The sequence below is a fragment of the Trachemys scripta genome, chromosome 3 (genome assembly GCF_013100865.1).
Source record: "Trachemys scripta elegans isolate TJP31775 chromosome 3, CAS_Tse_1.0, whole genome shotgun sequence".
NCBI classification, from domain to species: domain Eukaryota; kingdom Metazoa; phylum Chordata; order Testudines; family Emydidae; genus Trachemys; species Trachemys scripta.
The window spans coordinates 101,622,318-101,645,550 of record NC_048300.1 but is presented as its reverse complement, the minus strand read 5'-3'; the positions used below and the strand labels follow the sequence as shown (position 1 = coordinate 101,645,550).

The 23,233-nt window shown below is 39.0% G+C and overlaps 1 protein-coding gene across 7 annotated transcripts in view; it reads right to left on the bottom strand.

The window, feature by feature from the left end:
- NHSL1 (NHS like 1) overlaps positions 1–23,233 on the bottom strand; it is a 241,808-nt gene that overhangs the window by 174,971 nt on the left and 43,604 nt on the right. The gene's annotated exons all lie outside the window — the stretch shown is intronic.

Here is a 23,233-nt window from a genome sequence, read left to right as displayed (position 1 = left end):
AGGGGATCACAACATAGAGAATACACACACATTCTTTATTGACAATAATTTCAATAGAAAAGGAACCATTTAAGAAATTGAGAGAATCTCTACAAAGTTTCTATTGTAATTATCTAAATTTATACCTGCCATAATTATCTGAAGTATTTAAATTTAAACCTGACATGAAATAATACCTTTTGACAGTTTCTCCTGATTTCCACTCAAGAGTTGTTTTATTTTTCAAACAAACAGAGCCTGTATACTGTTTTATCTTCCTTTGAGTAATCACTTACTTTTAAATAAGGACAGCAGCCTTGAACTCTTCACATTGGCACTCACCCTATTTAAATGTACTATTAAGCTCTACATCTAAGAGAAAGAGAGAAAATCTTTTTACCAGAAGTGTAATCCCCTACTTTTTATACCCAGAAACAGATAGGGTTGTTAAGCTACATAATATATTTGATACCAAAAAGAATTAAAGAAAAAAATAAAAAGAAAGAAATTGGTAGCAGATCTAATTTCACACTCTGGGATTACAACGTAGAGAATACACAGGCATTCTTTATTGACAATAGTGCTGTGAAACGCTGTGTAGATTGCCAGGATTTAAAAGCTTTAATGTTCTGCTTCGTTACTTCACAGCGTTCAAAAGTTTGAGGCACATTGGAAAACTGAGCTGCTTTCCACCTAACAATAGAAGGAAAAAAATAGAGAAAGGGCCTCATTAAACTGGGGGGGGGAGGGAAGGAGGGAGAGAGACTGCTGATAGCCTTCAACTCCCAGCATTTTACTCAGCTTAAACTCTGTAAAAAGCAGAGTATTTCTGCTTTTTAAAGGACTGCCTATACAAAGCCTCCTATTGGAAGCCAAGCATCACTACTGCTGAAATTGCACTGTATGTATATTTAAATAGTATTTTGTTTAAAGTAATACAAAAAAGACCTCAACCTTAAAAAAATATTTCAAAACACACCTGTGACAGCAAAAAAATGAAGCAAATTGACAGACTATCTTGGTATATTTCCAATAGAATTCTTTCTTATACCTGAGTAAGGGCTGTTTCTATTCCGAGACCTCCAGAAGTGTATTCCTCGCAGAGGCATTCTTCTCAGTCAATGCTAAGGTGGATCAGTGCCCCTCTATAAGAATAATAATCAGGACAAAGCATCTCCAAGAGCTGTGATTTTTTTCTCCTCCACATGCAGCCAAGCACGACAAAGCAGGAGTAACCCCGCAGGGAGGACATCGGTGTTACAATGGCTAATCCCAACAACAATTCCAGACTAAAAAATGTGCTTTGAAAATGCAATATCTCATCTAAGAGGATAAGACTCCTGGGACATGAAAGCTTCCATGATTATTAGGTTGTTGGATTTTTTAAAAACAAAAGGTAGGTTTCCCTCTTGTTTGTAGCGGAAGTCTAGATACTTAAATTAACATGAAGAAAACAGACTTTTTAATAAACAAATAAAATATTAAAACATATTTTAGAGACTGACACTATCAACTTCCAAAATAAATAATTTGCAACAATCAACATTCTGATAGGGCATTCTTTAAATATGCTGTACTAGCACTGTTTGTTTGTTTGTGGGGATTTTTTTTCGCTCTCATTAAAAAAATATGCAAGGGTTTTCCTTCTGTTCTGCTATTCATAAGGATCTTGTGGGAAGGTTCAAAACTCCACCCCAAAAATACTTGGATCTTCCCTTTCTCATGGTGTGTGTACACCTACTTCTGCCTCTTCGGCTTCAGCTTTGTACTAGGGAGCCTGGGGAACAGAGTCCTTCCAAAGCAGTCTATGAGAGTGATGGAACTGACCAACCGTGAAACTGACCACACACAAAGTGCCTTCAAATGTACAAAGTAAACAAATCGGCAGATAGAGGCCTTCACAAACCCTATCCTGGCTCCTTCAAAAGCAGGTGCACACGGGCATTTCACTACAGAATCCATCTTGGTCCAGTGAAGGAGAGTAACTGGAGGCTACACTCCTGAGGAAGCTGAAATTCATCAGGAGGAAGAGGAGTGCTAGCTACTCAGTGTGCATATCTCTTCATTTCAGCCGATACAGGGTTGGCCCTTAGGGGTGAAACTTTTCTAGCTACAACCTTTTTTAAACGGGGGGGGGGGGGAAGGCCAGAGTGAAGGAAGAAAGGTTGATTTTAAGTTCTACAATCCAAAATGGGCCAATTGCCAAGTAACTGTTTAGGGGAGACAAGCCCTCTATATGATCATTTGGGTAGTATAGTGCAATAGCCTAGAAAAAGAAACCACATATGCCTAACTCTGGCATCTCTCTGCACAACACACTCTTCCCATACCAGAATATCAAACGTTAGTTATTTATCTACGGCTATGTCTACACTACACAGCTTTCAGCAACACAACTGTGTCACTACAGCCGTGCTGCTAAAAGTCACGCGGTGTAGCTGCTGTTTCTTGGCTCTCCTGCGGACATAAAAAGCTTCCATCCCCAACGAGCGGCGCTTTTTCGGCAGGAGAGTGCTCCTGCCAATAAAGCGCTGTTCGCATTGGCGCTTGTCGTCGGCAAAACTTTTGTCTTTCAGGCGGGGGGAGGGGGTTTAAACACCTCTGAAAGACAAAAGTTTTGTTGTTCAGTTGCCAATGTAGACATAGCCTAACTAGAAAATATATCACCAGCAGAAACAATCTGAGACAACCTGGACCTGCCTCTCTCTCTGTCCCATGCTAACAAGTCCCTTTTAATAAAGCAGTTGCATCTCTAATGTTGCCTGTACCTCTCCTCTTTATTACGCATTTCAGTATTCAATTCATTCCCCATACCAGCCCTCGTTATCAGCCTTAGCCGCAGTATCTCCATTTCCTCACCTACTATCACCACCTGTTTTCAAGTTTCTTTGTTAATGAATGTCATTGTTGTGTGTTACAAAATTGATAGATGATAGATAACGTTACTAAACTATTACACCTGGTTACGTTTTTCAAAATAAAAAATTAACATTTTTATATCTACAAAATAAACTGAATTTTTTTTGTTGAAACTGACAATTCCCCTTCCTTCACACATTCAACCAGCTGTAGAGCTGGTCAAAATTTTGAACTGAGGGAGGGTTTCAGAATATTTTTCTTTTCTTTTTTCTTGATCATCTCTAATAAATTACACAAAATTTGTGAGGGGGGGGTTGTTGTTTTTTTAAATAAAATCACCTTTTGTACCCCACCTCCATATGAAATTATATTATTGTCTATCTAAGAAGACAGCATATGACTGGAATAAAAAGATAATCTAAACATTTCTATTAAAATTATTGAAAATGTAAATTTGATTTCTTCAAATGTTATGAGTCACTGACATTCCTCCCATTCCCTTCAATCTCCATCTGAACAAGTAAAAAACCAGATAATGTTGAAATAGTTCTATACATAGATTTGAAATAGTCCCCAACCCCACATACACACTTTCTACTCTTAGGAACAACTCTGTTCCTCAATGGGAAAGTTTTCCCCTCAATTAGAACAGATCAAATTCAGCAAGGCACCCGTTGCCAACATTCCATCACTTTGTTCCAAAGAGCTAATGAAAGCACAATTAATAGCAGCTCAGTTACACAGACATAAGAGCTCAGTGTCTGGTTATTCTGCAATGTCCCTGATGCCCATCAGACAAAGCCAGGCTCTCTCAAACTGCACAGACTCATGGTTTAGCTGTACTAGGAGGTGGCTTGGGAGCTGGGGATTCATGTGGGGCAATTAGTGTTATGTGTATAATGAACTATGTGAAATCTTTACATATGTAACCCTAGCAATGTTCTGGATATGTATAATGTCCACAGCTATTAAGTTCTTAAGATTATGCTATTGTTCTAATAAATTAAAGCTTCCAGGTGGTCAGATACAGAAATTTGAGAAAATAACAAAAAATCAATTAAGGGAAAAAAATACTGTGGTCCTCGATCCACTCAACTTCTAAAATTATAACTCACACCTCTCAAATTGAAAAATGCAATAATGGGAACTAATAGTAATGATAAGAATTTGATCCATTAGAAAGATATTAGCTTTTGAGATCCCTGTGAAATTATTACAGAAAATAATACGATGTGGATGCTGCCTTGACAACTAACAGCTAAAACCTTCTGTATCTCTCAACTCGAGATAAATTGGTACATTCCAACTGATATGTCAAGGGGTCAGAATAAAATCACAGCTCATAGCACACCTCCTCTTAGTTCTCCTTACTGCTGTTTTGTTGTATGCATTAGATGATAGGGAAATCGTAATCACTTATGTTCACAAAGAATCAGAGCTTAATCTGGAAATAATACAAGCCATTGTATCAATATTGGATATGTATCAGTATATAAAGTATTCTCCTCCCCCTGTTTTCTACGTTATCAGGGAAGTTAAACTACCACCACCCTGATGGAACTGCAGAATCAAGATAAAAGCAGACGTGGGTGGAGTTTTAATTATTCATTTATTTTGGTTATAGTCCTTAAGCAAGTGAGTCAAGATACAAGCAAAAAATTCAGTGTGTTTTAATAATAAGCTGTTATTATTGTGTATGATTTTTATACAGTTTTGTTTTTATCTAGCCCTAAAGACTGAATACACTGAAAATCCGACAACCCGCACTACTAAGACCAAAGACAACCTCAGTGTATACAGAAGTTGCCTGAAGTTACTTTTGAAGCAACAATCTTAATAATGCTGTAAATATCTGTCGTCTTCTGAGTGTGGATTAGTTAAAAGGATAGAAAAGGATACCTGCTTTCTCACTACACTTGCAATTAGATTCTGCTCCTAAGAAAAAGCTTTCAAGTGTTAGCTCTAGATAGGAACAACCAGTCTGGGAACCACTCCTTGCTCATGGAAAAACAACTCCAAAAGCATACAAGGCTGGTTCTCATGTTCTCCAAATAACTTGGAAGGTGGGAAAGATTAAATTGTAATTCATTCATCCAACCAACTAACTGTCAAACAATTTGCATATAATGTCTTTAAAGGCAAGATGAACAATTAAAATATCTATACTTGTGTATAAAGAAGGCCTGAAAGATTTTTCTTTTCTGCCTGCATGATCACATTAGAAATTCATATGCCATCAAACCTGGAACTTAACTGTGAAAAATGGAGACCTAGCAAAATTAAATCAAACAAGAGTGAAAGTTGAGCAACAAGAAGACATAGGATTTTTAGTCAGACTGTTTAAAATTCAAATTTTTTTGATTGATAAAATGAGTTTAGTTTTGGTCATGTTAAGCTGAAGCTGATGGCACAATACCAGTCATACATCTGAAAGTAAGTCAGATGCTAAGAAATATTATAGCGATGAGGGCCACATAATAAGCCAGATGGAGAGATAAAGGAGAGAGAGATGACAGTGGAATCCAAAGTGCAGATGAGGTCACCAAGGGATCAAGTACAGTAACTCCTCACTTAAAGTCGTCACGGTTAACGTTGCTACATTGCTGACCAATTAGAGAACCTGTTTGATTAAAGTTGCGCAATACTCCCTAATAATGTTGTTTGGAAGCTGCCTGCTTTGTCCACTGCTTGCAAAAAGAGCAGCCCATTGCAGCTAGCTGGTGGGGGTTTGGAACCAGGGTGGACCGGCAGCCCCCCTATTAGCTCCCCGCTCCCCTAAGTTCCCTGTGCGGCAGCCCCCCAGCAGGCTATCAATTGCCGGCAGTTCAGCTGTCCCTCCCCCCACTGCCACGTGCTGTTCCTGCCCTCTGCCTTGGAGCTGCTCCCACGAGCCTCCTGCTTGCTGTGCAGGGTGGGGGAAAGTGGGGAGCTAATGTCAGGGTGTCCCCCTCCCCCCTGCTTCTGCCCTCCACTTACCCCATTCTCCATAGAGCGTGGGGGAGAGGGGGCAGGGAGGGCGCCAGGGCTCAGGACGGAGGAATCTTGTTGGCAGCAGCTGCTGTCTCAACTTGCTGATGTACTTAAAAAGGCAATGTATTTAGAATGGGGTCAGCATACTTAAAGGGGAAATGTGCATCTCTCTTTCACACACACACAGGGTGTCTCTCTCTGTCTGCCATGCTGTCTCCTCTCCCTCCATTTGTGCTGCCTTGTAGAATGTGAAGCTACATTAACAACAATGTGTTAACCCTTGAGGGCTCAGCCGAGAGCTAGTTCATCATTTAGCAGTAAGGCATACCCTGGGAAATATCCCTCCCTCTTCCACCCTCTGACTCCACCACCTCAACCAAGCTTCACAATCATCATTGCTGTGTACAGTATTAAATTGTTTGTTTAAAACTTATACTCTGTGTGTGTGTGTGTGTGCGCGCGCGCATCTCGTCTGTTGAAAAAAAATTCCCTGGAACCTAATCCCCGCCATTTACATTCATTCTTATGGGGAAACTGGATTCACTTAACATCATTTCGCTTAAAGTCATACTTTTCAGGAACATAACTACAACGTTAAGCGAGGAGTTACTGTATAGAAAGAGAATTCCCACAGAAAGAACTGCTAAAGGAGATGTTAAAAGAGCAGTCAAAGGGTAGCAGGAGAACTAAGAGAAGACACGACCGTAAAGGAGAAGGAAGTGATCGACAGGATCACAGGCTGAAGAAAGCTCCTAGAGGAAGAGGATGGAATAGAGCTCCCAAGACCTGGCCAGGAAGAAGCTGTTTGAGATTTTTATGACAGCAGATTCAGTAAAGTGGAGACTGCAGGAGCCAAACTGGAATAAGAGGAGAGAGGGTCAAGGCAGACACAGCTGTAAACCAGGTTAATCAATGAGCCTAGCAGTAAATGGGGGAACTGATAATTGAAAAGATAGGTGGGGTCAAGGGTCAATTTTTTCATTTTGGTTTTACAGTGAGAGATACTGCAATGTGCTTGTATGCTGGTCGGAGAATTAGAAGTAAATGCCACAAGTGCAAGACCACCGAACACCCTGTTTCCTATGTGGGAAAACCTGCTTTGAGGGCAATCTAGCCCTTATCTTGCAACAAGAATTTACTCATTCCCCACTTTTAGCACTAACAGCTTCTGAGTTTTAAACAGCCATAAATTCAGAAAAAAATAAGTGGCCAATAGTACAGTATTTTCTATCAACTAGTCACAAAGCCAGGAAACAGCTGCCCCTAATTTAAAAATTATTTATCACTTGCACATTTTTGATAATTCAGCAAAGGTATAAGAAAAGGCTTTGCTTCTAAAATAAATACCATCTCTTAATAAAAGATACAAGAATACAATATTCCTAGGCCACATGATGCTCTGTTATGTATTCCTGATGGCATAAGTCTCCTACCCATGCCCCTTGAACCTAGAATCAGCTGTTTAGTTTACACTACACTTTCAAGAATTAATTATCACTATCTGTAATGGTTAACCATTTAATGAATCCTCATTTAATACTATTATTTCAACCCATATTCAAGCAACACGCTTTGAAAAGAAGATGCAGCCAATTTCATTGACACTAAGATGAAGCCAAAGTACCAGGGGAAAAAAGTTGCTACTGCAATTCTTTTACCATATGATGTTTTCTAAAAGCTGTGGATATACTGGTTGCAGTATATATTTTCAGTCACAAATGGTAAATACAAATATGTCAATCGCAATCTTGTTCTTAATATAAGCAAGAATGAAATATAATGGATTGAAGTGAATTGCAATAATACTAAAACAACAAGGAGTCTGGTGGCACCTTAAAGACTAACATATTTATTTGGGCATAAGCTTTTGTGGGTAAAAAACCTCACTTCTTCAGATGCAACAATACTACTATAACTATTCTACATGTCTAGGTCTGGAAAGTCCTAGTTTCAGGGAAGTTTTAAGTATCCATTTATGAGTAGCATAATACTCAATAACAAAATCTGATCAGCTTACAAAAAAGTTAGAAAGAACCTTATGTCTTATTTTTATTTTTAAAATAGAGGAGTATGGTTTTTTTTCATATAGCACACAGACTATCAGGAATTGTTTCTGAACTACACAGTTAGATTGTTTTGTTGGTGAGAGTCTTAAAATAATTTTTGTCCAAATGAGTACGTTTTTTCCCCCTTTAAACTGATAAGACACTTGGTAGTGTCCTAAGTAGTGATCCCACTACTACAAATCCACAACTGCTTAAGAGTACGTTCATTTCCTCCTGATTCCAAATTCTCAAAATCCCAAACTCAGCATAAATCAAAGTGGATTTTATTCTTTCTAACACCTGCATCACTGGACAGGTCAAATGCTGAGTTCTTAACTGTCACCCAAGTAAACCTGGTTCAGAAAAAAACAAAAAACAAAAAACTGAAGACTTGGTGAAGTTTCTCACCTTTCCAATTATTCTTGCAGCCTCTATACTTACAGTCTTCATGTCCAATATACATTTATCACCTTGATGAGGGTATGATGCTTTTCATCTTCAAAAATGCCTCGCTACTGATGCCATGGGTTTTAAGTTCTTTTCAGAGTTATTAAATCCAACTCCTTGTAATAAGAACATAAGAATGGCCATACTGGGTTATAATTCTTGACATTTGATTTGTGTCCATTTATTCTTTTGCATAGAGACTGTCGGGTTTGGCCAATGCACATGGCAGAGGGGCATTGCCGGACAGTCTCTACACGAAAGAATAAATGGACACAAATCAGATGTCAAGAATTGTAACATTCAAAAACCAGTCAGAGACCACTTCAACCTCCCTGGACCAGGGCCGCCGAGAGCGGGTTCGGGCCCCAGTGAAAAAAAATTTTCGGGCCCCCTAGCAAGGGCGGACCAACTAAATAGGGCCGACGAGAGGGGGGGAAGCCGGGCCCCCTTCCAGACCCCCCTTCCAGAGTAATTTGTACTGGCTTCCCCCACACACACACTCTCGTCGGCCCTGCCCTGGACATTCAATAACAGACTTAAAAGTGGCAATTCTTCAACAACAAAACTTCAAAAACAGATTCCAACGAGAAATTGCAAAACTGGACACCATCAAATTAGGCCTGAATAAAGACTGTGAGTGGATGAAGAACTAAAGAATTAAAAACTAATTTCCCCATGCTAATTTTTCCCCCTACTGTTACTCACACCTTTTTGTCAACTCTTTGAAATGGGCCACTCTGATTACCATTACAAAAGTGATTTTTTCCTCCTGTTGTTAATAGCCCACTTTAATTGAATTGTCTCGTTAGAATTGATAAGGCAACTCCCATCTTTTCATGTACTATGAATACAGGGTGACCAGATGTCCCGATTTTATAGGGACAGTCCCAATTTTTAGGTCTTTTTCTTATATAGGCTCCTATTATCCCCTACCCCGTCCCAATTTTTCACACTTACTGTCTGGTCACCCTATATGTATATATATCTTTCTACTGTATTTTCCACTCCATGCATCTGATGAAGTGGGTTTTAGCCCACAAAAACTTATGCCCAAATAAATTTGTTAGTCTCTAATAGTCTCTAGGGTGCCACAAGTGCTCCTCATGGTTTTTGCTGATACAGACTAACATGGCTACAACTTTGAAACTTGTCTTCTGATAGTGGCCAGTGCCAGATGCTTCAAAGGGAATGAACAGAACAAGGCTATTTATCAAGTGATCCATCCATTGTAGTCCAGTCCCAGACTGATTCTAGCAGTCAGAGGTTTAGGGACATCCAGAACATGGGACTGCATTCCTAACCATCTTGGCTAATAGCTAGGGCCCTACCAAACTCACGACCGTGAAAAACATGTCACGGATAGTGAAATCTGGTTTTTCCAGTGAAATCTGGCTATTGTATGGGGGTCACAGTATTCTCACCCTTACTTCTGCGCTGCCTTCAGAGTTGGGCGCCCAGCCACCACTCTCCAGCTGCCCAGCTCTGAAGTCAGCATCACGATCAGCAGCAGCACAGAAGTAAGGGTGGCATGGAATGGAGGTGGGAGTCATCACTTTTTTTTTTTTTTTTTTTTTGGAGGAGCGGGGTTGCCTGAATATTTTCAAAGGGAGTCCCAGCAAAAAAAGCTTGAGAACCCCTGATTTAGCAGACTCCCTTATCCAGGGTGACTTACAAACATAACAGTAGTACAGTACAATATTTGTGTATATATACTGTATGAACTTATCTGCAAAATTTGCTATTTATGCTGTGACCAACATGTGAAAAAGGTGTGATTTCTCTGTGATTTAAGTAGACCGCTACTAATAGCCACTGATGGACTTATGCTCCATAAATTTACCTAATTCTTTTTTGAACCCAGTTATACTTTTCGCCTGCACATCATCTCCTGCCAACAAGTTCCACAGGTTGACTTTGTGTTGTGTGAAAAAGTACTTCCTTTTAAACCTGCTGCCTATTAGTTTCATTGAGTGACTCCGGGTTTGTGTGTTCTATGAAGAGGTAAATTACACTTCATTATTCACTTTCTCCATGCCATTCATAATTTAATGTCCTATATTTGTATCTACCATAGCCCCTTCTGAGTTGTCGCTTTTCCAAGCTGAACAGTCCCCATTCTTTTTAATCTCCCCTCATATGGAAGCTGTTTCAAACCTCTAATAATTTTTGTTGCCCTTCTTTGTATTTTTTCCAATTCTAACGTATCTCTTTTGAAATGGGGAGCCCAGAAGGTATTCAAGGTGTGGGAATACCATGGATTTATAGAGTGACATTGTGATATTTTCTATCTTATCATCTATCCCTTTCCTAATGGTTCCTAACATTGTTAGCTATTTTGACTGCTGCTGCACATTGAGCAGATATTTTCAGAAAACTAGGCACGATACCACTCAAGAAAGTGATCTTGGATTTAATAGTTAATTCAAACCCCATTTTATCTGTATAGTTGGTGTGTTTTCCAGTGTGCATTACTTTGCATTTATCAACACTGAATCTAATGTGGAAGTAGAGCAAGAACTGACAGGGATTTGAAGAGAATTTCACTGCACTCTCTCCCTCTATGCAATTGCTTGAGAATAAAGTATCTGATTTGCTGCACCCCAAAAAAGAAAGTGAAAACTCTGTTTTTCTCCGACAATTACATTATATGTAAAGTTATGAATATAAACTGAAATTATGACTGAAGTAATGTTTCCCAGTTAAATCTGAGGAGTGGCTAAACCAGTTCCTCAGAGAAAAAGGGCAAGTTGATGCCTCAGCCAGGTGTCAACAAGGCTGATGAACCATTACCTGTTAAGTGGCCGTTCTTTGATAAGGAAGGGGTCAGGGACAACAATCTACATCTTAGCAACAGAAACAGCATGGGGTTTCCATTCTTCAATAGACTGCTTGTCACCTTGCACTCAAGTGGAAATGCTTCTCAAAGTGGGGACAGGATTAGAAAAAGAAGGGGCAGACACCCCAGGACACCCTCCTCTTTCCTCCTGTCTGTCTCTGTCATCATACCTAAGTTGACAAGGAAAACAGCTATTGCATGTGGCAGGGGAGCAATCCTGACCTGAGAATTTGGTCAGTAATCTGCTGGAGCATGTGGTGAGAAAATTTGCTTAGTCCAATATAGTTTGGTAAAAAGAACGAGGAGTACTTGTGTCACCCTAGAGACTAACAAATTTATTTGAGCATAAACTTCCGTGGGCCCACGAAAGCTTATGCTCAAATAAATTTGTTAGTCTCTAAGGTGCCACAAGTACTCCTGTTCTTTTTGCGGATACAGACTAACACGGCTGCTACTCTGAAACCTGTCATAGTTTGGTAAGTTAGGCACTAGTAAATGCTTTACCTTTATTTTTCTTATAACCATTTCTAACTTTTATACCTCATTACTTGTACCCACTTAAAATCTCTCTCTTTGTACTTAATAAACTTGTTTTACGGTTTTATCTCATCCCGTGTGTTTAAACTGGAGTGTCTGGGTACTCTCTTTAAAATAATAAGATGGCATATTATTCCTTTAAAGGAACAAAAGACTTAATATATTTGTACCATCCAGGAGAGGGGTGGGCAGTACAGGACACACATTTCTGGGGGAAGATCCGAGACCGGGTTTGTGTTGGGATAACCCTGCAGCATAACCAAGCTGGTGAGAGCCAGTGCGTAACGGACAGGCTATAGTTACACACAGACATTCAGGGTGTGGCTTGCATGCTGGAAGGCTGTTTACGAGCAGCCCAGGTGGGAACTACTAGAGCAAGGCTTTATAAGGCACCCAAGATTGCAAGGCAGGGGTGACACAGCCCCCCACTCAAAAAAAAAGTATTGTGATTTTAAAAAATTGTGATTAATTGCAGTTTTAATTGCATTTTTAACAATAGAATACCAATTGAAATTTATTAAATATTTTTGGATTTTTTTCTACATTTTCAAATACATTGATTTCAATTACAACAAGGAATACAAAGTGTACAGTACTCACATTATTTTTATTACAAATATTTGCACTGTAAAAACGATAAACAAAAGAAACAGTATTTTTCAGTTCACCTCATACAAGTACTGTAATGCAATCTCTATCGTGAAAGTGCAACTTACAAATGTAGATTTTTTTTTGTTATAAAACTGCACTCAAAAACAAAACAAAGCAAAACTTTAGAGCCTACAAGTCCACTCAGTCCTACTTCTCGTTCAGCCAATCAGCAAGACAAATAAGTTTGTTTACATTTATGGGAGATAATACTGCCCACTTCTTATTTACAATGTCACCAGAAAGTGAGAACAGGTGTTTGCATGGGACTTTAGTAGCCAGCATTACAAGGTATTTACATGCCAGACTGCATTCCCTCTAATTTTTTATGTCAATATGTGGAATGAATTTTGTTATGTGCACCAATATGGAGGTGATGTGTGACACTTCACCTTCATATTGATGCACATAACAAAATTCATGTGGTGGGGGTGGGGCCAAGGGATTCGGAGTGTGGGAGGGGGCTCAGGGCTGGGGCAGAGGGATGGAGGGAGGGGGCTCAGGGCTCTGGCTAGGGTTCAACAGTCTGGTGTGGGGATGAGCAGATTGGGGTACTGGAGTGGGATCAAGGCTGGGGTACGGGGTGCATGGGCTCTGGTGTGGGGCCAGGGACGAGGGGTTTGGGGTGCAGGCTGCCCCAGGACCGCAGCGGGGAGAGAGGACTCCCACCAGCCCTCTCACCACAGCAGCTCAAGGCCGGGGGAAAAGCGCCTCTCCCAGGCCACAGCAGCTCTGGTGAGGCTGGGCTGGGACGAGCGAGGGAGGGGCTCCTCTCCCTGGCAGCTCCGGCAGGCCAGGGAAGGGGCTCCTCTCCCTGAGCCGTGGCAAGTCCAGGGCAGATCTGTGCTGGGGCCGGCGGGGAGGGCACCTCTCCTCACTGCAGCAGATCCGTGCTGGGGGAGAGGCATCACTCCCTGCCGCAGCCCTGAGCCGGGCTTAATAGGCAGCTGCGCAGCTTAGAAGGAACTTAGGTGCCAGATATGCTAAACATTTGTATACCCCTTCATGCTTCGGCCACCATTCCAGAGGACACGCTTCCATGCTGATGACACTTGTTAAAAAAATAATTCGCTAATTAAATTTGTGACTGAACTCCTTATGGGAGAACTGTATGTCTCTGGCTCTATTTTACCTGCATTCTGCCATATATTTCATGTTATAGCAGTATCAGATGATGACTCAGCACATGCTGTTCATTTTAAGAACACTTTCGCTTGTGAGATTTCTAAAGATTTCTACAGCACTTGACCCAAGGTTTAAGAATATGAAGGGGGATCTGAGAGGGATGAGGTGTGGAGCATGCTTTCAGAAGTCTTAAAAGAGCAACATTCTGATGCGGAAACTACAGAACCCTAACCACCAAAAAAAAAAAATCAGCCTTCTGCTGGTGGCATCTGACTCAGATAATGAAAATGAACATGTGTCGGTCCACACTGCTTTGGATTGCTATCAAGCAGAACCCATCATCAGCATGGACACGTCCTCTGGAATGGTGGTTGGTCCTCTGGAATGGCATCAAGGGACATGAATCTTTAGCACATCTGGCATGTAAATATCTTGCGATGCCGGTTACAACATGAGAACACCTGTCCTCACTTTCAGGTGACACTGTGAACAAGAAGCGGGCAGCATTATCTGTTGCAAATGTAAACAAACTTGATTGTTTGAACAAGAAATTGGACTGAGTGAATTTGTAGGCTCTACAGTTTTACATTGTTTTATTTTTTAATGCAGTTGGGTTTTTTTGTACATAGTTCTACATTTGTAAGTTCAACTTTCATGATAAAGAGATTGCACTACAGTACTTGTATCAGGTGAATTGAAAAATACAATTTCTTTTGTTTTTTACTGTGCAAGTGTTTGTAATTAAAAATAAATATAAAGTGAGCACTGTACACTTTGTATTCTGTGTTGTAATTGAAATCAATATATTTGAAAATGTAGAACACATCCAAAAATATTTAAATAAATGGTATTCTATTGTTTAACAGTGCGATTAATAACGCAATTATTTTTTTAATCGCTCAATTAATCGCAAAAAAAATTTAATTGCTTGACAGGCCTATTAAATATTAATTCCTTTTGTTTTGACAGGAGAAGGTAGAAATCTTCACCCTTTTGAAAGATGCATTTGGCAGACTCTTCTGTGGAATGCAAAAGAAACATGTTCTTTTGCAACTGCTAAGTGAAGAAAAGAAGCAAGGGTCATTAGCTGGATCAATTGCTGTGAGGAGAAATTATATTTGGAGAACTGAGTAACCACACATAAAATCATGTGAGCAGGGAGGGGGAGGGAGAGTACAATTTCAAATATATATTGTGGAAAAAAATTGTTGCAGCCAGATAATTGAACAGGAATCCCTAATTTATCTAACTTCTACAAGCATAAAACAGAAAGGTAACACTTTCAAAAAACACCTAAGTGAGTTAGATGCCTTAGGAGTACGTTAGGCACTTAGGTCATTTAACACTAAGACTCTTAAGTTCTTAAGTCACTTAGACACTTTTTAAAATTTTACCCAAGAGCTTTACATTTATTTAGCTTTGTAAATCATTCACAATTTCCACCTGCTCAGCCATTCAGCATGTAGGATTCCTCTTTTTCTTAGAAACCCTTTGCTATGCTAAGCATGGTCACATCTGGCAACTCTTAAAACCATAGGAGCTTTACCATTAACTTCTGCATGCTCAAGCCCATAATACTGGAGGATCAAGAGTTATTACAGTGAAAGACAAGTTTTACTCCTGTTAAACTATATTTTATAGCAGTTTCTCGCTTCAGAAAATTATTATGTAAGCAGATTACTTATTATTCCTGCTGCAGAGTATGAAGGGGTGTTCAATTATTTGCAATACATTTTACATGACATCAAGAGAATTTTTATCCCTTCCAATTGAGGTGGGCCTGAAATATGTAGTGGATTCTTTATCATTTGAAATCTTTAAATCAAGACTGGGTGTCTTTCTAAATGATGCTCTAGGTCAGCCACTAGTTACTGAGCTCGATGCAGGAATTGATGCATGAAATGCTGTGGCCTGTGCTATGGAAGACATCTACCATGCTGATCACAAAGATCTCATCTTGTCTTAAAATCTACACAGTAATCCTACCGATCCAAACGCCAGTGAAATATGAGCCATCTGAAATTCTCAATTGGATTATAATTTGGAGCTTGAGCTCATTTTAAAGTTTGCCCTCCTTTCCCTTGACATTGGAGTCAGAATTACTAATTTCTTACACCTGTACCACTCCCAAGAAGTAGTCGTCTTTATTTTTGTAGGTTTCAGAGTAGCAGCCATGTTAGTCTGTATCCGTATTTATTTTTGTAGTACAACAGTACCAAGAGGCCCCAGTCAGGATCAGAGCTATGCAGACATAAAATAAGAGACAATCCCTGCTTCATAAAGAGTTTACGATCTTAAAACAAAATGAAAGAAGACAGTGTAGTGAACAAATGGATGGGTTGATCATAGCAGAAATGGCAACAGTATAAAGAATCTATGGTTACATAGAAGCAATATGAATACAATTAGCTGTATTGGAATCTACAGAACTTTTTTGATGCCTACAAACTATAAGACAAAGCGGTGTCTTCACTGCGGTGCGTTGACGGGATTCCCCTGGCACTTCTCGTAGAGGTGGAGTACCAGAGTTGACGCTAGAGCGATCAGCGGTTGATTTATTGCGTCTATACTAGACATGTTAAATCAACACACACACACCCCGCTGGATCAATCGCTACCCATCGATCTAGCTAGCAGTGTAGACAAGCCCTAGGACAGACTGAAGTAACCAGTAGCTTCTTCTGCAAGGACAGCAATGGCTAAAGCACAAGGACCTGTGGCTAGCAGCTGTGTTCTAATCTGGTGCGAGTCTGCAAAGGCAATATTTCCAGAAGAATCAATCCAGACAAGAGGCAAGGGAGTGGAGTGGTTACAAAGGGGAGAAGAACTATTCAGCTCTCACTCATCTAGCGCATTTTTAAAAGACATAGGTCTAATAATTCCAATACTTCCTTGATGTCCATCTGTAAACCAGGGCAGATAATATACTACCTCAGGAGGGCGTTACAAGATTAGTCAATATTAGTCAATCACTTTGAAGATGAAAAGGGGCTATATAAGTGCTAATGGGAAAAAAGCAAACAGCTAAATAATAAATATGGCACATTTAATATCTTTAAGGGAATCAGATGGACTCAGGTCACGGCAAGTGTCCATAAATCATAACGGTATCCCTCAGAATGGATTATTTCTTACTATTTGTTTTAATAATTTATGGTTATGAAATATTTGTGTAAAAGTGAGGAACATCTTAAAAAGAAGTGGAATACTTCTCAATAAAAAAGAGTGTAAGGGAAAATACACTGTTTGATCTACCTCTTGATTATATTGCAAACTCAAAGTAGATGAAGGATAAAGTTTTCAAAAAAGGTTCCTAGGTCACTTAGGCAAAGTCTCATTTACAAGAGTCACTTAGGAGCCTACGGCCTGGTCTACACTTAAACATTTTTTACCATCTTAACAACATCTATTAGGGATATGATATTTTTACCTATACAGTTATACCAGTAAAAGTCCTAACAGAGATGTGGTTGTACCAGTATATACATCAGACAGGTTTTTCTGTTTTAACATGTTTGAAGCAGCAAAATTTAAGTCTCAATAAGACCCAAATCTAATATAAAGTGATACCTGGATGCCTAAGTGCATAACTCACTTTTGAAAATGTGACTCCGGCTCCTAAATTAGCCACTTTTGAAAGTTTAACTAAAACTAATTCTAACTATTCTATACCCAAATGTTGCATTTGCTTTTGTATATACATAAGAGTAAGTCAGCAAAATCCCACCTTAATAGATTTTGGGATACAGCTATGGGGGGATTAAAACTGATTTTCCCCCCTACAAAAAGGGGGAGACTTACAAAGGACATGGCGGACTATGGTGGTATTATATGTACTGCAGTAGCTCCCAGAGATCCTAATCAAAATCGTGGCCTCACTAGGCACTGTACAGACATACAGGTTGATACAATACCTGCCCCCAAAAGCTTACCATCTCAGAATAAAGGCAATAGCTTAACGGTAACAAAGGAAGATATAGACAAAATATGTATGATTTTTATAAACAATATAGACTTTTTAAAATTTACTCTCAGATTGTGACAGTAGAAACCATGTAACCAAACTTAGCTCTCAAACCTGAAAGTTGTTCCTCATGTGCAGGTTGCTGCTCTCACACAGAGCGCTGCTGAAATCCGGACTCTGCACAAGCATCCATCCACGTGGAGACATAAGCACCAATCTGGCAAATTGTTCCAACCATAGACCCTGTTCAATGTGGTTTGGCACCTTCCATCACAACAGCCAAATAAACAGTGTTGGGAAATGTTCCTGCAGGAGCCATGTTTGAACTGTATTTTAACATTGTTGTCAAGCCAGCTCTTTTGAACATAAGTGAAGTCAAAATTCAGACCCTACCACAAGATCCCACAAATGACAACAACAGATTCCCAGAAACTATGGGCAACTGGGAAACTAACTTATTCCTTAAAATCTCCAATTATAGCAGAGGGAAACACTTCCTGAGACTGTATTTTCTGGGATTGAGGCCTATACGACTGAAGTCACAGAGGGGAAAAAAATTTTATACTTTTTATACTTCAAATTTACAATGCATTTATTTCAATAATGACAATAAAAATAAGGTGACAAACAAAAATTGTTTTTAAAGGAGGTATAGCAAGCACTAGGATTCTTCTATCTGAAAATATTTAACTACATAAAAATACAGGATATTACCATATGACCAAAAATATGTAGTACAGTGAAGCCTACTTTATAATGACTGGGGGGGAGGGGAGGAGAGGAGAATCAATTCTCTCTAAAATAATCTCAATTATGTTCATACTCTTAAAAGAATTATTAGCAAATAAAATGTAGAAAAGAATATAAAAACCTTTATTCATTTATTAGTTGTATTGTCTGAACTTATCCCTTCAAACTAACTTCCAATATTGAGTAATTTATTAATAGTAGTAGTAGTAATACAGTATTATCATAGCACCTAAGAGTCCTAGTCATGAAACAGGACCACATTATGTTATGCGCTAAAATGATCTGCGCAAACCTTGGGTGAATGACTGGAAGAGCGACAGGATGGGGTAAGCAACAGTAGATAGGAACAGAAGAGCTGGCACAGAACTTGTGGTTTGAGATTCAATTCCAAAGGGTGGTAGAGAGCAATGCTGGCTCATCTTGGCTCTAATCAAACATTCATGATCAGCTAAAACCAGTTTTCTGTCTCTCAAATTAATGTCTGATTTCACTTTTAACTAACTGAAGTGAAATTTACCAACCAGTGCAAGGAAAAAAAAGGGCCGAAAATATTCCAGGCAAAGCAAAAGAATGAAGGACAGGTGCAATTTAATTACAAAGAATAAACTGTTGAGCCCTCTGGTCAAAATTGACTTCCTGGCAATCCAAAGTTAGGAACTTTTCCTGTGAAACTAACCTGTTTGGCTATGTGTTCATACAACACTGAGCACAATGGGGTCCCAATCATGATTGGGGCTCACAGCAATACAACTTCACAATTTAATAATAAAATCATAACAATAATAATCCCGGTCAAAAATCTCAGTCTTACTCAAAGTCACAGCCTGCCATCAACTTTTTAATGCAAAATTTCCATTGACTTTAAGGGGAGTTTAGTGCAAAAAAATGACGGCACTATACTTAATGAATCAGGCAGAATTATGAAACTGTGGTGACTTCTGGACTTAAAATGTGACTATGAGCAAGTTCTCGATCTTGAATTTATTCTTTTCAACAACCCAACCCCAGCTCTAACTTAAAAGCATTTCATTTTGAGCTCATCCGTCAGAACAAGTCAAACCTTGAAGGTTCTTGCCCAAGGGACAGGTGTGTTTTTCAAAGCATACTCTCAGAGTAGAAATAAAGAGGGAGAGGTTGGGAAAACAAAAATATGGACATATTGGCATCTAGTTTAATCAACACAGAGAAGAACAACAGAAACAAAGACTCAAATGCACATTAGTGTTTGTGAATTTTTTTCCAACACCCCGAGTACCAGCAAAGAAAAGATATTTAAAAAAATAGAACTACTCTTTTTAAATGCCTTTACTACAGCTTATTTAAGAAAACAGCCCAGCTCATTAGCTACTCTTCATGCTTCATTAAACTGTAGTTATCAAATGATCATGCTATGCTCTCTTTCGTACTGTGACACATTATAACCTCACTGACCCTACATACCTTTCTAAATAATCGTTTTCTTTCTCAAGTGTGCTTATTAATGCATTTGTCTTGCTGCTACTCCACAAAGAAACAAAATTACCATTACTAAGGCTACCCAGACTTAAACTTCAAGTATTACTGGATCTATGTATTTAAGACAATCCTCACCAACCTTTTTTTTTTTTTAATCCCCCAAGATTTCACCTTTCAAAGTGTTCCACATTTATATCTGCAAGTAAAGGTCAGAAGCTTAATGGAACATTTCTTAGATTTCTGCAAGAGGAGCTATTATGGCAATTGTAGGATGAATTTCTAGTGTTTTTACCAACTAGGAGATAAAAAATTGTCATTTTTCCAAATGTAAATGTTCAGCTTAATAAGTGTGTGAAAATACAAGATCATTTATTCCACCATTTGTAAAGTATTTTCCAGTTAGACATATCTAAGTGGAAATTATTTCATTTTTTTTCAGCCATTATTATATATTTGGGAATGAGTAAATGATTATGTTTTATCACAAAGAGGGTAAAACCAAATTATATATACATATACATTGAATGTTTATGACACATACAGTTTTCAGCATGTCTTTTGTGAGAGTTAATTTAATGTTTGTGAAAGGTGCCACTTTAATAGTCCTGGAGATCTAATACATGACCAGCACATAAGGGTTGGAAAAAATTGGACTTGTGCCTTTTTTGCTTCTTCATTATGTATAAAGAAGGCCTATTGTTTTTTGTCTGTTTCTTATATTAGAAACTCAGGTCTTGTTTAGGCTGGAAAACTTGAGATCTAGTGAAATGGTGATATCACAAGAGGCATGAAATTGAAAGTTGAGCAACTGAGAAAGTAAGTTGTTTTTATGACCAGAGTGGTGCTGTCAACATCTTTTGAACATTAGAGACTAATTATTATACTGAATAAAAAAAAGACTTTGTTAAAGATTCAACACCTTACCATCTTCAATTACCATGTCAGAGCTCACAAAAATCCCCAAGACCTTCCAGATACCCGCCAGCAAAACCAGGGAGACCAGACATGACATTTCTGAGGTACAAAAAAAAAAAGGGGGGGGAGGAATCCCTTATATTTATATTTCCTTTCAGGCCTACTTTATACAACACACACACAATTTAAAAAATGAAACAACCCCCCCAAAACCTTACAGTCCTCTCTGCTATCCACAGTTCTGCCTGGAGTTCCTCTGTGAACACCAAACCATCAATGAAGCAATGTGTTCAGGATCTTGGTACCCCGTTCCCTGCACAGCTTCCCGAAGCAGTAGCTTGTGAGGGATTCCGAAAGACCTTGAGGGAAGCCCAGGCAGTCAGATGAAAACTCCCATAATACAAAAGAGCTGAGCACCCTGTAAGTCAGCACTTTTTAAAATCAAGCCACTTATTTTGATGCCTAAATATATATTTAGAAGCCTTACTTTAGTCATCTATTTTTGAGAATCTTGGCCTTGGTGTCTTTTCTGAGACTGCCAGCGAGTCACAAAGTCATGCTAATTGTGGTGGTGGCTTTTACAGTATGGATGATTCCCTGACTTTGGAACAGCACTGAGATCAAACATTTCATATGCTGTAACCCAAACACATCAGATAGTAGTAACAAGTTTCAGACACAAATTATTTATGCTTGAAGAGGACTGGAAACCATGAAGCGAGGCTCTACAGCCCACCATTGTCAACCCCATTATGTTTTAAATACTTTCTGAAAGAAAACAAAAGTAACATGAAAATAACCAGAACACATTCACAGCAACTTATTTTTGTTAATATTGCATGTGATCAACTGCGTAAGTAAAACTATTTCACAATCAGAGCCCAAATCATGCATGTTTGGTACAAAGCTCTGAGAGAGTGCACAGCTTCCAAATCACCTGTGAGTCATCTGGCAGTACCTATGAATAGTTGTAACATTTGAATATTTCAGCTCTGACCCATTCCTATTTTGAACACACAAACATTCTTTGTGTTTACCAAAAATTTAAACAGAAAAAATGGGAATTACAACAACATGTTATATCCCCCTCAAGTACAAAGGAAACTGAATAATTTCCTGAATCTTGGTCTGAATGATTCTTCCCCCTCCAACCCTTACTTCAGGGCAAAAGAATAGCATTGTGAAAAAGGAATTCAGAATATATAAGGGAATCTATATTCTTGAAGTCTTCTTATGAACTAGGCATTGAATAAATTAAATTATGGACAACAATGTTTCACAGTTTATAAACCATTTTCAGTGTTCTTGGGCTCTATAATTTCAGCTATTTTATAGGGAGAATACCTACTAAGCTCAATTTTCCAGCTGCACCACTTCCCATATCAGTATGCACTAATGTCTGTGTATTTAACATCCCCAGGCAAAATTTGAACTCTGTTTTCTGTAGACAAAAGATTTATCCTCAAACCTACAACGGCAATGTTGTTTTTTCCTCCCACGTGTCCCATCTCTCGAGAATTCAGTTAATCAACACTAACACGTAATGAGAAGGTGCATTTGTGTATTCAAACCATTAGAAACATTGATTTAGTTCTAGAACTAGACAGCATTGTGGATTATGTCGATTCAGAAACATCACTGGGAAATGCTTTTCTAACAGTACAACCGTTCAACAAAAGATATTTTTGAGGTGGTTACTGATCCAACACTGACGCAGCAGAGCTAATAGGATATTGTATTTCTCCAGATTGACCACAGCAAATGGGAACACAAGTACCTCAATTTCCCGCCCCCCCCCCCCACACACACACCCATTTTAGAATGAAAAGTATGTGGTTTGAGACATTTATACAGAGACAAGCAGGAGGAAAAAAAAGTTAATATTGTATGAATATAGAGCAGGGGTTGTCAATAGGCGGACCACGGGTCAAATAGGGACCACCAGACATTTAATGTAAGCAATCTAATTGTATAGTACTTTAATCAGAGTGTCACACACATTAATTAAGCCACACAACATAGGTGATAAAACCTATCTCAGAAAAAAGGTCACAGAAAAGTTAAGCAATTTGCCCAACTTTACACAGCAAGTAGCAAAGCCAGGAACAGGATTTTGAACTCAACACCCAGTCCCATGCTCTAAAAACAAGATTTGCTCCACAAGATCTGTTCCACAGTAGGGCTGTGCATGGGTCTTACCACACAGAGCTCATTGCAGGATTAGGGCCTTAAATTGTTAGCTCTACATCTTGGTTTTGTCATGCCAATTCATATGTATGGTGTTATGAAATTAATAACTAAGTGCAATGACCAAAAACTGTACCAGACAGAACCAGGTTAGCGCAAGCAATTTTGCATGAAGTAATAAAATATAACACTGGGTATATAAAACCTGGAAAGAGAAACTGCAGTGGTCATCAATTACAAGATTCCCGTTGTTGTGGCAAGTATGTGAGGAGACACACGGCTCCTGAATACACATAAATGTCAAAGTTTGAGAAACAAATGTCTAATTGAAATACTTACCAACCAATTATCTCTCTCCTCTCCCCTCCCCTCCCCTCCTATCCCCCCAGGCTTGCAGTGCATTAGATGTACTAAGGAAAAATAATGGATTTTGTGCTCTCTTCCCCCTCACCCCCATTCCTTCTTTCTGACATAAAGGTGGCCAGATTTTGCTTTTAAAAAAAAAAAAAGTTTTAT